At 28.2% G+C, this 17,875-nt stretch overlaps 1 protein-coding gene across 3 annotated transcripts in view; it reads left to right on the top strand.

Annotated features, from left to right (window-relative positions):
- Positions 1–1,505: 1,505 nt before the first annotated feature.
- LOC111678933 overlaps positions 1,506–17,875 on the top strand; it is a 70,985-nt gene continuing 54,615 nt past the window's right edge. Inside the window, exons 1-2 of one of the 3 annotated variants that reach the window (XM_046945465.1) lie at positions 1,506–1,527; positions 3,338–3,424. The gene's annotated coding sequence lies outside the window, so the exon portion shown is untranslated. Of the gene's footprint in view, positions 1,760–1,840; positions 2,135–3,337; positions 3,425–17,875 lie in introns of those variants that run through there. The other 2 variants (XM_046945463.1, XM_046945464.1) reach the window with 2 other exon arrangements.

Below are 17,875 nucleotides of genomic sequence, written 5' to 3'. Positions count from 1 at the left end.
ACAGCTGACTATTTTTTTTAACTATAGTTTCTATAGAAAAATAAAATTAGTTGTCAAAGTTTGTTTTGAAAATTGCTAACATTGTTTAGGTAGGGTATTATGCATTTGTGCTGATGTTTATAACACCCAAAAATATTGGTTCTAGACCCAACTAAAAGTATACTAATCGGCTCGGAATAACTGAGTCGATTGAGATATGTCCGTCTGTCTGTGTGTCCATGTAAAAACCTTGTGCGCACGCTACAGGTCGCAATTTTCAATATAATTTGATGAAATTTAGCACATATGTACTCTTTTCTTGGTTCAAGGACGCTAATGAAAATGATTGAAATCGGTCCATTATTTCATACAATTTTTTTATAGTGGTCGGGCCTCATTTGACCCTACTCCCCTTCAGAAAATGTTTTGAAAGTCAAAATTCACTTATAATTTTTAATTAAACGATTAAATTCTACATAGATAACTTTGAAGTAGACGTAAATTCCCCTACCAAAATGTATAAGGATAGGCCCATATTTACCCTTACTCCCCTATGAGCCCTCTTGTAGAAAATCTCTTTTTTTTGTCAATAATACGTAAAAATATTCCACAATACGATTAAAGAACAAATTTAATTGTTTATTTTTTAAAAATTATTCACTTTTTTTAACACACTGACTGGTGTAGGGTATCATATAGTCGGCAATGACTATACATCCATACTTGTTTATTGCTGATATTATGAATCAATTATAATTATAATGCTATACTATAATTGTAATTATATTTACATATATAAATATTTTCCAAATTTAAATAGGTACCATTTTTATGTTAATACGTATATTCATAGTATTTCATATTTCATCTACACATTTATACCCTACACCACTTTAGTGAGGAGGGTATATTGCTGAAGTTATAGAACTGAACCCGCCAAATAGGGCTTTTAAGTTCATAATTATGTTTAATATACTCGTATCTCGACAGAAAGCTGCAAAACCAAGTTCTATACTAGTCTTGATGACCCTGATGAACATTATAATTATAGGGCCTTATTTGAGCCTCTAAAAAGCCCCCATCAAAATTTTACTTAAATATCCACAGTTTCATTAAACAGTAAATGGCTTTAGTATATCTCAGGCAAGGTACAATTCAACTTAAATGCTTTATTATAAAAACTAAATCACATTTTATTCGTATACAGGTGTAGGGTATTATATTGTCGGCCTCGCCCGACTATAACTTCTTACTTGTTTTGAAATAATATTAAAAAGTTATAATAAAAAAACTCACAATTTTGAAAAGTTTGCGATGAATTCGATAAATACATAATGTTATTTTAACGCAGGCGCTCTTTTGCCATTGGTTTTATGCCGCCAAAACAGCTGTTCCCTGGAAAATGCTATTGTTTTGGGTTCAAATTTGCATTATTATGGGATATTTTTACAGCCAATACCCTGAATAACTGGGGAATTTTATTTTTAATAAAAGTGCGTGCACTGTGCATTTGGCGCTTAGTTATAAACGAGAATTATAATCCAACGGGTGGGTTCGTCATTACTACGAAGAAAAACATTTTTACGTTAAAAAAATGTGTACATTTGAAAGCAAATATAATTAATTCTTCTATTTTTATTTGTAAACAAAAAATGCTGTAGTTCGTAATCATTAAGTGATTTATTCTGAAAAGAAAATATTAAATAATATAGAATTATTGTTACACCATAAATAACTACTAAAAATTAAACATTTATTTAAACATATGTTTAAGTAAAATGTAAGATTTATTTTGCAAGTTGAAAATATTTACAATATTTAGTTTAAAAAAAATATATACAAATAAATTGAGTTGAATTCAATTGAAATTAAGAAGCGCTCAAAAATTAACAATACCAAAAGTATCAATACAAATGTACTTTCATATACATATGTATATTACTATAAATAGTGTATAAATAAAATGAATTATTTGATAATTTCACAAGTGCTACCAATCCTTCACAGACATCTAATGAAGTTTCTTAATTCAGTGTGCATTTAATAATAGTGTTTTCATTTACTAATATAAATACATACATATGTATGTTTGTGTGGCTATAGTAAATTATATAGTACATTCGTAAATGTACATAAATAGTATATACATACATAAGTGAGCTTTCGGAAAGCGAAATATTCATATAAATATGTATAAAAATATAATACAATATGTACAATAGAAGTGCCCAAAAAATATTTTTTTTCGTTGTGTCCTATTTTACAATTTAGTGTCTTAAACTTAATTGTGTAAAATTCTATCCAAATCGGATAATGGGCCGGAAATATACTGAAAAGTGTAAAAATGGATAGTTAAATAACACCGTCCAACAAAATGAGAAAAAATCGTTTTCATGGAAAGGATGAAATACATATTTACGTCTGAAACTATAAATTTAACCCTCCGTCATGCGCATGTATCTGGCCAGATATTTTACGAATTTAACTGTGATTTTAATATATTTCTAATTTGGTTAGGGGTTTGAGTCTCCAGGTACCCTCTACAAATATTGTTAGATATTGTAAAATTGTTACTAAAATGGCATATTTTTCATATAAATGTACTGAAATACATAGTGTATCTCGCCAGATACATGCGCTACGTACTTGACTATCGGAACATGTGCATGGCGGAGGGTTAAAGGAGAAAAACTGCGTTTTTATTATTTTTTCATTTTGTAATACTGTGTTCTTTTAAAAGAAAAGTACATTTTCAAAAAATATTTTAAAATACTTCTACTGCTTAAACAACGCCAAATTTGAAGTCAACAGAACAAGACGAGTGGGGAAATATTTTGTAGTATTTTTATTTTATACTGTCATGATAAAATAATATCAAAATGTGTTTTAAAATTAATTAAATGTTTTCAATAATATATTTTCAGAAAAAAATTTAGGGTATTTTTGATATCTTCTGATACTGACAGAATACTAAGTATAAAAAAACACAAAATATTTTACAACTCTTTTCCGTCATTTGACACCAAATTTGTTATAGTAGGGTAAGAAGTAATGTTTGGTTCATGTCTAATTTTGAGTGTCGTACGGTGTAATAAGACTTGATTTGATTTCTACAAAAATTTCGCCATTTAAAGTATATTCTAGAGAAAATGGTCTTTCCAACGAGGTATATCGAGTGACAAAAAATTGCACCATTTTTGAAGAATATTAAAATATAGTTTTAAACGCTAATTAACAAAATACGACTCATCCATGCAATATCTATACTTTTGGGCACCTCTAATGTATACATATGTATACCTAAATATTTTCTTCTTCGATTTCTTATGGTTTGTACTTCTCTTGTTCTTTCAATCAGCCTAATCAACATAAACTATCAAACGGAATCTTTTTAATTATTCTGGATTTTCATCTTTATTTTACTTTAAATTTGATAAAGTTAAAGGTAAGTTGTTCAATTTAATGTTCGCTAATACTAAATCGGGATAAGGCAAATTCAAGACTTATTAAAACATCAAAATAAAATAACTAATATATGTACGGAAAGATATTTGTACTATTGAATCAGACAGCTCTATCGGGCAAGAACTGTCTTATAAAATATATAAATTAGAAATAACTAAACTTTCAAATGTCTTTATTGTTTGTTTCAACCATTTTTGCATTTACAAAAATCATGTAACACCACAAAAAAAAAAATATATATATATATATTATATTATATATTATATATATTATAATATTATATATATATATATATATATATATATTATATATATATATATATATATATATATATATTATATATATATATATATATATATATATATATATTATATATATATATATATATATATTATTATATATATATTTACAAACAAGTATGAATGTATAGTTGGGCATGATCGACTATATGATACACTAAAGTAGTCAGTATGTTGAAAGGATTATATTTTTATACCAACCATCACAAAAAAACAAGTAAGAGTGCTTTATTCGGCTGTGCCGAATCTTATATACCCTTCACCATATTGTATTTTAAACATATAAGTTTTATAAATTTAACATTTTTTCCCGACTACATTTGTATTACACCAAAAGCAAAACAAAATGGAAATAAAAATGAAAAAAAAACAAAATGAAAATGAACGAAAAACACAGAAAAACAAAATAAACAACGAAACAAACCAAACTACATCCAAATATACGAACAGTATTCACAAAAAGTAAAACAAAATACATAACTCAATGAAGCCAGCAGCATCCAAACATACAAAACAAAATACACAGCTGAATAAAACCAAATACATCTACTCACTCATATACATCTTTTTTCAATTCACAGTGTTGTTGTTGCTTTTTTAACAGGGCATGAAAAAAATATGTCTTTTTTACAAAAATTTTTTTTGCTCATATCTCCGTTATTTATAGACCGATTTTGCTGATTTTAAATAGCGATGTCGGATCTCGCCGATATCTGGGGTCCTCTAAAAACTGATTTCAACAGACAGACAGATGGACATGGCTTCATAGACTCAGCTATCTATAAGGATCCAGAATATATATACTTTATACGGTCGGAAAATTATATTATAGAAATTACAAACGGAATGACAAACTTATATATACCCTTCTCAAGAAGGAACGTATATTGATTTTGTTATTCCGTTTGTAACACAACGAAATATTGGTCATAGACCCACAAAAGTATATACATATATTCTGGGCCCACATTAAATTCTAAGACGATCATGCAATGTCCATGACCACACGGGAGGACCTAGACGGTTGAAATTTCGCATAAATATTATCTATTTATAAGGTTTGTTTGGTATTGAAAATGGTTAATATCGGTCCATGTTTTCAGATAGCCCATATACAAGTGGTCCTCCAAAAAATAGCTTAACGGTCAAAACTGCTTTAGAAGTACGAGTATAGCGATGAAATTCGACGTAAATAAGTTTCAGATAGCCCGTATACAAGTGGTCCTCCAAAAAAGAGCTTAACGGTCAAAACTGTTTTAGAAATGCGAGTATAGCTATGAAATTCGACGTAAGTAAGTTTCATACGAACCTTAATCGTTTGACCAAAGTTTTTGAGGATCGGTCTATAATTGGCCTTACCCCTATATAAGGTCTCCTACAGGAAAATACTTTAACACTAATTTCTGGTCTAAAAATTCGATTATAGCAATGAAATTCGGTATATTAACCTATAACTTATGACGTGGCAGTAATTTTTACACTCTTATTTTTTTGTTTTGTGAAAAAGAGAGTTAAATTTTTTTTAAATAAATTTTAAATTGTATCCTTGTTTTTGTTAATAATTCTTTTAGAAGCAATCAAATTTGAATTATATAACAATAATATTAATATAATAATATATGAAATAATTCGGGTGTATAATTAACACCACCTCTTCATATACGCTAAACAATTTAACGTCAAAAGTTTAAGGTTAAGTTTTTACTAGCCAAAACTTCTTTACCAATTTTTAGGATCGGACACTAAATGACCCAACCCACCATATAAGTCCCCTTCTGAAATGACCACTACTGGATTTAAAATATGAATACAGTGACGAAATCTGACACACGTAAGTTTTATGCGATCCATAATTTACCAAATTTAGTGAGGATCGCTCCATAATTGACTACCACCCAAACAAGGTCCGCTTCATAAAATTACTTTAACGCTAGCTAAAAATACGAATAAAGCAATAAAATTTGGCACAATTAAGTAAAAACTAAATATCTCGACCAACTTTTATGGCGATCGGTCCATAATTGACCCTTCTCTCATATGATGTACCCTTAAACGCTTAAACGCTCATTACTGGTTTACGGTGAAATCTCATAAAAAAGGTCCCTTTTGAAAATGACTATAGAAGGATGAAATTTTACATAAACAAATTCTATTCAAAACAAAATCTATGTAAAACATCGGTTCATAAACATATTTGAACAAAAATATTTTGTTTTTAAAAATAAATATTTTGTTAGTTCAAAAGAATTTACCATAATTTACTTAAGTCATATCTAAATATCACCCTGATGTTAATAGGGAAAATGAAACATTTAATATGTTTTTTAACTTAGTTCCGGAATATTTTTACTTATTTTTGACAAAAATATATATATATTTTTTAGAAGAGGGCTCATAGGAGAGTCTATCCTTAAAAATTTTGATAGAGGAATTTACGTCTACTTCAAAGTTATCTATGTAGAATTTAATCGTGTTATTAGTATGAATATAAGTACATTTTGATCTTCAAGTCATTTTCTAAGGGGAGGGTCAATAAAAGTTCTATAAATATAAGTTTTGCGATTTAGAACATTTAACATAATTATGAGCCCAAAAGCTCTATTTGGGGGTGCGGTTAGGCAAAGTAATGGTTCAATGTCAACCATTTTTCGTCAAATATTTGATAGGTGTAAACAAGAAATTGTTTTTCATTTCGTAAGAAGTTTTAGAATTGTATTGCTGGCGTATGAGTAATATTTAATAATTATAACAATTATACGTAAATTTTCATTAAGTTTATTATAATCTGATCCATCTAATAAATAACACTCACACAAGTACATTTAGTGGAAATGTTTGGATAAGTATATGTGCTTGCATTTGGTTCATTTTATTTAAAACGTTTAATAAAAATCTTTAGCGTTTCCTCTCTTTATCCAATTTGTTCCACATTTAATATAAGGTTTGTGATTTTAAAGTTGAAATTGCCTTATATGACAAATTTAATTAAGCCATCACCAATAAAGTTCCCCTTTGTTCACTTTTTAAGCATCATAAACTTAAATGAGATTATTAAAAAGTTGTGTTTGTTAAAAACAAAAATCCACATTTTTGTCTAGTGTCGTCTTTAAGAAGAATACATTGTTTGTTTTATACAAAACAGTGATACAAAAACAATAATTTAATGATGTAATAAGACCTCAGGGCAAAATGTCAAAAACAATTTATTTGTACAAAAAATATAAAAATTAAAGCTAGATTTTAAAGAACTAAATAAGAAGTGCATAGTTTGTATTGGTATTGTCATTCACATTCTATTAATAGGGGTACGAGTATGAGTATTCATGTTTTTCTCTTATTAGACTATGTTGCTCGACTGAAATTAAGTACGTTATCTGTCAGTAACATAAAATATACTCGTCATATGAATATGCGTCATTTAAAGATAAATTTCTTACCAGCAATATGTTTTAAATGCATTATAAATACGTAAAGTCAAATGTTTAGGGGGTAAATTCGAATGTTTAGGGGGTAAAAAACGGGTAAAATCGGTAACCTCATATCTCCTAAACTAGAAAAGATACAAAAATAGTTTAAAGCTTATCGTCGTTCATTTAAAAAATAAGCGGACAGGTGTCTGGTACTTTTTTCAATTTCGGCCCCTTTAGGGAATAAACGGGTAAAAACTGTATTTTGGTACTTTTTTGCACACCATGTATCTTTTAAACCAGTGTACATTCAAACAATATTTTTGACTCCTTCATAACTTGACGAAAAAATAAAAATATAAATTTAGTACTTTTTGGTTATTCGGATGTTTAAGGGGTGAAAATTGTACCTATTTTTGGTACTTTTTTCATAAAACATTGATTTTGGTTTATTAACTTATACATATAAATACGTAATAACGGGCTCCCACTACGATGTTGCAACATTTTGGAATAGAATTTTTATTTCGTTAATGGGTAGAAAAAAAGTACCAAAAGGGGTAAAAACTGGAAATTTGATTTTATTCAAACACAATGATCCAATTTAGATAAAATTTTTAGATTTAGAAACACTAAATATGCTAATGAGGTGTTATTTGGAAACCCGGTACCAAGTGATATTTGTTGGTACTTTTTCATTCTCCATCTGGTAGTTTTTGAGTTTTCTTTGACATTGAAATCGAAACATGAAATTAATAATAAAGAGACTTTTCGGTACTTTTTCGTTCTATTTTCTTGAGTTTTCTTTAAAATTAAACCTAGAAGCATGAAATTAAGCATGTAGAGCCCGGAGTATCTATAAAAGGGGACTTTTTGGTACTTTTTCGTACTTCGACTGGTACTTTTTGAATTTTCTTTAATATTTAACCTAGAAAAATGAAATTAAGCATGTAGAGCCCGGAGTAAATGAGAATCTATAAAAGGGGACTTTTTGGTACTTTTTCGTTCTTCAAAAGGTACTTTTTGAATTTCCTATAATATTGAACCTAGAAACATGAAATTAAGCATGTAGAGCCCGGAGTAAATGAGAATCTATAAAAGGGGACTTTTCGTTCATCAAAAGGTACTTTTTGAATTTTTAAAAATATTGAACCTAGAAACATGACCATTGGTGCAAAAACACCAATGTGATTTCCAAATTATATTGATTTAAATAATGAATCTGCCAAATTAATGTTTTATTTAAACTAATTAATTAATACCGTAACTAATTAATTAATAAACTAATTAATTAATTGCGTAATATTGCGTATTTCTCACCTGCCTTTTGGTACACTCATCAACTTAAACTCACTTTATGGGTCGATTCAATTACGACGATCATGTACGACGAACAGACATAGAGATATATGCAAAGATTTGATGCTTCTGACCTTTGACTTCCACTATCTCATTAGGACCGTGACTTTTAGATCATTATTTAGATTCTTTAGATGATGTTGTATATCTGTTTTTATATTACCGTCTTAATTTCTTCATTTTGGTAAATTTGTCTGCTAATTTTGATAGAATACACCTTATAACTTATGATAACATTTGAAACATTTTACCATTTAAAAAGAAGGCTGTATTTCGCATACCAAAATTCATCGCTGTAATCATTATTTCTGAGCCAGTGATAAGGGGACCTTATAACATATGTTAATATTTGAGACATTTTACCATTTAAGATGATGGGAATTTCCGTTTTAAAAATCAGCTTTCTCTGACATGGTCTAATGTAAAAACATTCAAATAAATTTTTTTTAAATAAGTCTCAAAAATTTTAATCATATAAGATTAATTTAATTAGAAATAATTATCGTGGGCTTGAATTCAAATGGCCAATATATGTTTGTCTACCTGTAAGATCCTTCAATTATATTTTCTAATTCTAGACGATAGTAAGGTGCTTTCGAAAAAATAAATTTCGTTATAATAACACAATAAACTACTAAACATTTTAAAACCAATTAATAAGTACCTATTGTCTAATTGTTTTTACTCGTTCACTCACCAACGTGATAATAAATTTTAATTTTATGATGCTCTTTGCGATGAAAAATTTTATTGCGTATTTCTCTGAATTAAAATTGGAAAAAACGTGCGAAAAGTGTTAAATGTACCAAATTTGAATTACTTTCAATCAATTTCCATTGTTGCATACACCACTGAGCATGCCGCTTAACCACTAGAATGCTGTAGTGTACTGCCGCCGCACATCCTTTTAAACATTTCCCCTAAACACCCTCATATGTATTTAAATATATGTAAAGTGCAAATTGAAATTGATATGCACATGTGTATGTAAATTCATTTCATACCATAATTAACACCTTTAACTACCTGTTGGTAAAAATGTACTTACATTCTTAAATATCTTGCCATAAAATATTCAAGGTGAAATCAATCAATTGAAAATAGCATTTATTACCTTTTTGTTCTTATGAATGGTACCTGTCGAGCGTAAACATTGGAAAATTGGGAATATATGTGTATGTAAGTATCATTCATATGTACCCGCGCATAAGCGAAGAATTAACCCAAAAATTTTTCATTAACACTGGCGACAATTCACGGTCTGCCACTAAGTCCTTGTTAATTATCAAAGAATTATGAAATTCATTCTATGAAAACCTTGAGTTTTTCAATTATTATCCTTGCAAGAAATGATGATGCAAGTAATCTTCATGTATACGAAAATTTCAAAATATAGTTCTGTAAAAATAATTCCAGAATTAGGGAGTGCTCCGATATAAAGGCCATTAGTAACAAACATTTGCTTTAATTTATTTTTATTGCTGTAAAACCCTTCTTACGCTATGTATGAATATTCCTTTGAATTGGTGTCTTATAGAAAGTAAAATAAAAAAAATCATTTATTCAATTTTTACATTTGAAGGGCTTATTGCAGTAACTAGGAATGCCACAAATATAAAGTTTTGAGTAAATCGAAAAATAGGAATTTTTAAATTTGTACTTTAAACACGCTAAATAATCATATAAGTCCATATCTATCAGATGCCAATAGATGAAAATCATAAATACAGTGGAAAGCACTGTTTTAGCAAAAAATTGCATTGATTTGGGTTTTGCACTTAATATTCAGATTAAAATTTGTGATAAACTTGCGTTTTTTCAGCGCAGTTAATATTTTGCTTCTTGATTGTCGTTTCAAACATCCGAACTAATTTCAATCAATGTTGCGTCAGATTTCTTACATGGATTTTAGAAATTTCCATTGCTTGAAAAAGGTTTCTGTAAATGTCTTTAGTAATTTAGTATGACTTTATATTATGCATATAGTTTGAACTTTATATACGATTTTTTCGCAATATGAAATTTATTTAATAAACAAAACAACATAGTTATAAATGAAATTATTATTGTGCAGTAACATGGTAAACCACTTTAATTTCATAAAATGACATCTCTCGAGATTTTGACAAATATAATTTTTTCATAGTGTTATAATACTTGTCTTATCTTGTTTTATCACAACAACATAAAATATTATCAATTCCGCTTTTACCTTCATCATTATAAAGGACTTTCTTATAAAGTGAAAAAAATATATGTGGCATATCGAGTTAATGAAATAAAATTTCTTACAAATAGTTTAAATAGAAAAAGAAGCATAACCCTTACATCGCTAAATATAGCCATATAATGCTAAAAATCTTTTTAGGGACAATAGATATGGTTTCTAGCAAATCAAAAAGCTCATAAAATCAAATTGTGATGGTGGGTGGCTTATTGAGTTACTGCAATAAGCCCTTCATTTATAGAAATTTTCTATGTAACCGTGTTGTAAATGAAAATAATTGGAACAAATTGGACCCTCTAACTTTGAACTTAATTATGTAGTATTTATTTATTAGAGTCCGAACGAACTCAAGATTTCGTTCGGTACCGAACACCGAACTTCGGTAAATTTAAAATTTTGTTCGGTTTTCAAAGTTCGGTGAACACGAACTTTTTTCTTAAATGAAAACGCATTTATGATTAAAAAGTAATAAATTTATAACATTTAAAACCAAAATATGAACAAAATGATATAATTCTCTGTAAGAGCATGCAGAGAAAAAACATGGTAAAATTATGATTGTAGTCTAAACATATTATCGTAATTGTAACAATTTTAAAATATCATATTATGATTAAATACCGTCAAAATATTTCATCATGATATTTTTGTATTTATCATAATATTGTTATACAAGTTAACTTTCTTCATTATGCGAATATAAAAAAATATTTTTAAGTGGACACCGACTTGTCCACTATAAATGAAACATGTTAATTTTAGGAGTAAAATTTTATTTAACGACCGCTTTGGTCAAATTCCTAAGTAAGACTGCCTCTAACAATATTTTTTAAATGCTTAAATCTAAATAATTCTGCTGATATAACTTATTCCATTCTTACGTTGTGCAATCTTCCAGGCGAAATATGATCCTGCATACTAGTAAAATTATAGTTTCTAAAAAAATAAAAAAATATATAATATAAAGATAATATACTTACAATACTTAACCGAATTCGCAAATTTCAATTTGCCGATTTATATGAAATTTTGGTCAATAAAAAAATTTTAGTAATAAAAATACTAGTATTTTTAAGCTTGTTATGAACGTTAGTCATTTTTTAAAGCGAACCTTATATGGAGGCCATGTCCAAATGTAAACCGATTTTGTCCAATTTGAATACCAATCAATCTGCAACAATAGATTAGATCCTATCGTTCTTTTAAGAGACTGACAGACTGACAGACATGTCTTGATAGTACATGTATATCGGAAATTTATTGTACAGCCAGGATGTATGATAACTTCTATAAACAAATTTTCAGCAGTTTATTTTATTATTGTATTCACAATCGATGTTGTAGCGTTGTATGCGTAGTATGTCAGCAGCTGCTACAATAGTCATAACAATGTTGGTGGTATTTTCTATGCAAAAGCTCTATTTATAACAATTTTTCATATGTTTTTCGAATGTCGTAAGAAAGTTTATTTCAGCACAAAGGTGAAGGGTATAATTAGGAAATATTGAAGTACACCCTAAGATTCACATGTACATTCAAACTCAAAAAAATAATATTTTTAATAATAATAAGCGTCATTAAGCATTATAAATAAATATGAAAGACTAAAACTGTATTCATTCTGTATTATGCTCTACATTCAAAAACTTTATTTCGTTGAAAGGTTGAAACTTATTTGCTGTTGTTTATTTTATCCAACAGCTGAATTCTTGCTTTAAGAAAATTAAAATAAAAAAATAAAGATGAATGTGTTAAAAAATGAATCTTTTATGTTAAGGCAATAACAACCACCACTTTGTTCGACATCATGTGAACAAAAGAGAGACGTCCTTTTATTCCCAAAAGAACTATACATAAAAACACAAAAAAAATAAGATAACAAACTAAAAGTAACCGCACAAGTCTTTGACAATTGACATATTAAACCTCTTATCACTAACCTACAAAAAGTGGCCAATTTTATTGTCATTTCTTTACGCATCTTTGGATTTTCTCCTCTTTTTCTTTGTTATTATTTGTTTATCTATTTAATATATTTTTTCTTTCATACTATCCCATCAATGGGTCTATTTCCACCATATTTCTTTATGAATAGACTTTTGAATGGTGTTACATATCGCTCGCTCATTTATTACAAGACCGTCATAAATAAAACAAGTAAGAGTGCTTTATTCGGCTGTGCGAATCTTATATACCCTTCACCATAGTGTATTTTAAACATAATTGATCTTACAGTCTAGTTAATAAAAACATTAAAAAAATTTGAGTCGATTTAAGCCGAATGTTTCGGCGGCGGCTCAAGCAACTAAATATAGTTCGGCGGCGGCTAAGCTCCGACTCGAAGCCGGTCGACTTCGACCTCTGATTCATTGCTGGTAAACATTGACGAGACGTAGATTTTGTTTTTGTTTATCGTAAAAAAAATTGTTTTAAAAAGCACTTGGAAAAAATTTGTTTTAGTTTTAAATTTCAAACTTACATTATTCGCATAAAAAAATTGTACAATAACTCACAATCTACTCTCATATAATTGAAAACGTTTTAAATACTTTTTTCTATTCATTAAAAAATATATTTGCAAAACAAAAGGGAAAATTATTTATATTGTTTGTTTGCTATATGTCTACGGTTTAACCTTGGCCCAAAAAGGTTCCCTTCAGAAAATTACTATAAGGCAGATAATTGGCTTATAAAAGCGCGACAAATTTTTAAGGAACCAAAATGTTTTGTTAAAATATTATGATTATCGGTCGAAAATCGATCCCACGTCCCATATAAAGATCCCATCAGTACATATTTAGTTCATATGCAATACAATGCCATATAACGTAACGAAATAATGTTTTTGAATACCAAGTATTATTTGAAGGGGAATATTGTCGGATATAAGAGGTTTTTTTATTGTTTTCATTTGAATTCCAGCAAAAACCTGACAATGGCATTCAATTGTATTCAGTTACTTATTAACATAATTTTCAATGACTACTACAAATCGTTTTGATTTATTGGACATCTTCTCCTTGTAGTTACATAAGCTTACTTGGTAATGAAAGTTTTTGCTGGGGATGTCGTGTTTATATTAAAAGGTTATACCTTACTTATAATTGTAAACAATTTTTATTCGACTACGTAAATATGTATGTTTTATTGTTGTCGATTTTTTACACTTATATTTAAGTTAGCCCAAATATTTATTTTCAATAACTGCATTGATAAAGAAAAACTACATTCAATCGCCATTATTTCTCATTAAATTCAATTTTAACCTTATTAAATAAAAAACAAAAATGTAATGTAATTGGATGGCTTGTATAAAATATTAATATTCATAAGTATGTATAGTATTCATAAGTATATACAAATACGTTTGTGTGTACACACCAACACAACCCTCATACAACTAATAAATGCAGACAATAATTGAAAAATAAAAAAATGTACCTAAAAAATTCAGTGTATCAACAAAGCGAAAGAAATGAATAAGGAATTGGCCAAATTGTGTAAAATACATACATAACTTTGCAGAACAGTTTTCGTTCATACAGGTGTTGTTTTTGTTGAATTTCATCGCTGTACTCGAATGTTTAATTCAGTAAATTTCTTAAGGTGACAATATATGAAGGCGGGTCAATTATGGACCAATCCTCATGAAATTCGGGAGAACGATTTTGACTCGAACGAAAGTTTTTTATATCATAGTTGTAATCGTATATTTAACCTTATAATGGGGTAAGGCCAACTATAGGCCGATCCTCGTCAAATTTTTTAGAATGATTTCAGTTTATACAAATCTTGTTTATGTTGAGTTTTTGAAGCTAAAAATAATCGTTAGTCATTTTTTTAGAACAGCATCTCTAAGGGACTTGAGTCGGGAGATTTTGATGGACAATCAAATAATTTGGGTCGCATTACTCGATAACTACTCTTAGATCAACTTTTCAAAAGGTTTTGGTTCATTATCATGCTGAAAATCGCAATAAAGTAAGTTGTTCTGTTCAATGTACATAATCCTATGGTTCATTTTGTTGGCCAAAAATGTCCCAGAAAGTAAAACATATAAATCCCGCAGTGACATGGCACAGAGTTTACTTAAAGAAATTCGATTTTTTTACAAATTCTGTACAATTTTGGGTAGAATATTGAAATAGATTACGCAAGACTAATAAAAAAACAGTTTTATTTATAAATGGGTCCACATTTTCCTTCTTAAATTCAGGCAAAGTATGTGAGGCTCAAAGGCTGAAGGAAATATTACAACATATCCTTTTAGTGAAGGCCCAATAATGAATGGAGAGCAAAAATTTAAGGGTGTGGCCATGATTTTTGAAGAGAAGGTGTTTGGAAGGTGTTTGGAACTCAAAAGGACCAACGATTTTCATAAGAACATCAAAAAGTTGCTTAAGTTTCGAACATTATTAATTATATAATTTTGAATAAATCAATTAAAATAGAAAATATAGCACTTTGTATACAATGCCAAAAAAAGTTGCTTAGGTTTCGAACAATACTGTATAAGTAAATTCCATCGACATTAAAAATTATTAAATGAAATCAATGTGTTATTCAAATAATTTTCGGTGTACCTATAAAATACACACTTAATAAAAATTTCATATTGATGTTGTCGTTCCGTTTGAAACACAATATTCTGGGTCACATAAAATTCTAAGAATCGCTGAGGACTATTCGAAAAAAAATATTTTTTATTTTTCTCGTGTTCGTATTGATACATGAAATTTTTAAAAAGGCTGTTTTCGGGACACTTGGAATGGGCATTACCAATGCACTTAAAGTCGATTTACGAAATAGAAATAAAAATTGTAGATTTTTTGAGACCCATTTGGAAGAAATTGCAGAAAGTTTTGTTTTAACATATTGTACTGATTTTCAGACATAAAAATCGCTGATACTATTAGTTTTAATTTCTTGGCTATTGTAATCCGTTTTTGAGCATTTCGAAAAAATTAGTAAATAAGTGATAATTATGATTTTTTTAGTTAGATAATTCATCGTTAACCTTGAACTTTAATCAATTTAAACTGATGGAGGAAATGAATATGTTTCAAATATTATTTTGTTATTCGCCTACCAATGTTCTTCATAAACATATTTAAAATCGCGGAGGAATATACATGTTTCATTAATTTATCATAATCTTTAATATTTTTTGAAATAAACAAATTTCAAATTTAAAAGATTGAAATTAATAAAAATAAACAAAACGGGGAAAAGTAAATAAAGACATCAGTGCGTATTATTTATTTTAATTAAAAATTTGCGATAACACATACGTACTACCGTGCAGATCACTTTAGTAAACCTACATACATACATACATACATACATACATACATACATACATACATACATACATACATACATACATTCATACATACATATATACATACATACAATTTAACAGAGATTTTGTTATATGGCGGGTGATGGTGGATATAAAAATAAAATATGAACCATTAACTAACCAACACAAAACGACATTACCAACAAAGTGTAACTAAAAGAAACAAAATACAAAAATAATCAAAGTAGCAGAGTGTAATTTAAGAGAATTAAAGTCATAAAATGAAATAAAATAGAAACAAACAGCTCAGTTTGTTGGAAAAATGACAAAATATGCGGGTGGAAAAGATGGCCATTTAAATCATTTTAACTTGAAGACATCTTAATCCAGAAGGATTTTAACGAAATAGATAAAAATTTCATTTCCTTCGAAATTCCTTCTTCTAATAACAATAAAAAGACGAATAATAGAACAGCTGTAGAAGTTTTTTTTATAAGTTAATATTACATCTTCTCATGATTTCAATTAGGACTTCAATTAGGACTGTTGTACGTCAGGCTCTTATATTTAAAATGACTTAATGTATTAAGTTTTCAAAAGAGCAGCAAAACTCTCATTATTTAAAAATGATTCGAATATTTTTGTCAATTGTATTTTGTGTCATTTGAGAAGATACAGTCGCTTGTGTAATTAAATAAGTATAAATGGTTCTCTTTTAAATTTTATAGCGTGTTATATATACATATGTACATATTTAATGAGAAATAGCTGGCAGTCATTTAACAACAAATACAAAAAGAAATAAATTTGATGTAAAAAGTGTTTAACAAAAGAATGTTTAAAGTTTTTAATTAATACTTAATGACTAGTGCTACCAGGACATACTAGAAATGACTGTCTCAAAAAAGAAATTATATATATTTTTTGGATATAATTACGAATACAATTGAAATTACTTATTATGTGACTATTCAAATGTACATACATATCTATTTGCATAATAACTTCTATACAAGTTAAATTTGAATTACTATATTATCCACAAAAAAATACGACGTCCAAATTAAACAACATCTAAACATCGAAAATAATTTTCTAATCACTATAGAAAAATACAAAATATTATATCTAAACATTTAGTAGAATGTCAAATATTTAATATTTTATATGAGAACTTCAGCCATGTGTTTAGAAAGAAGTGTGTACAATTAAGAGTTCTATATTCGGCTGTGGCGAATCTTATATACCCTTTACCATGATGTGTTCAAAATAAAAAAAATACCTAATTTCATGTCTCCATGTCTTGAAGGACGAAATAGTACCAAAATTGTCCCTTTTATGTAGAGTTTCAAATATTCTTTCATTGACCACTCACGCAAAAAAGTGCCAAAAAGCCCCCTTTTATGGGTTCTCATGTTTCTTTGTTCAATATTATATAAAATTCAAAAAGTACATTTTGTACAACGAAAAAGTACCACAAAGTCGCCTTTTTGTGTTCTCGCCTTATCCGGGCTCTACATACTTAATTTCATGTTTCTGGGATTAATATAATAGAAACTTCAAAAACATCTTTTATACAACGAAAAAGTACCAAAAATCTCAACTTTTAATGAAATTTTCAAAGGTTGCCTCGTATTTCGAATCTCGCAGATTTCTGGGGTGTTCTGAAAACACACAGACGGACAGGTCGGAAAATTATATTGTTATTATAAACGGAATGAAAAACTTATATATACCCTTCTCACGAAAGGGTATAAAAATATAATACATAAAAAATAAAATACATATGCACATACTTACATTGTACAATAAAATACATACAACTATTCAAATTCAT

Source organism: Lucilia cuprina, chromosome 3 (assembly GCF_022045245.1).
Source record: "Lucilia cuprina isolate Lc7/37 chromosome 3, ASM2204524v1, whole genome shotgun sequence".
Taxonomy (NCBI): Eukaryota; Metazoa; Arthropoda; class Insecta; order Diptera; family Calliphoridae; genus Lucilia; species Lucilia cuprina.
This window is presented reverse-complemented; position numbering and strand designations above follow the sequence as displayed.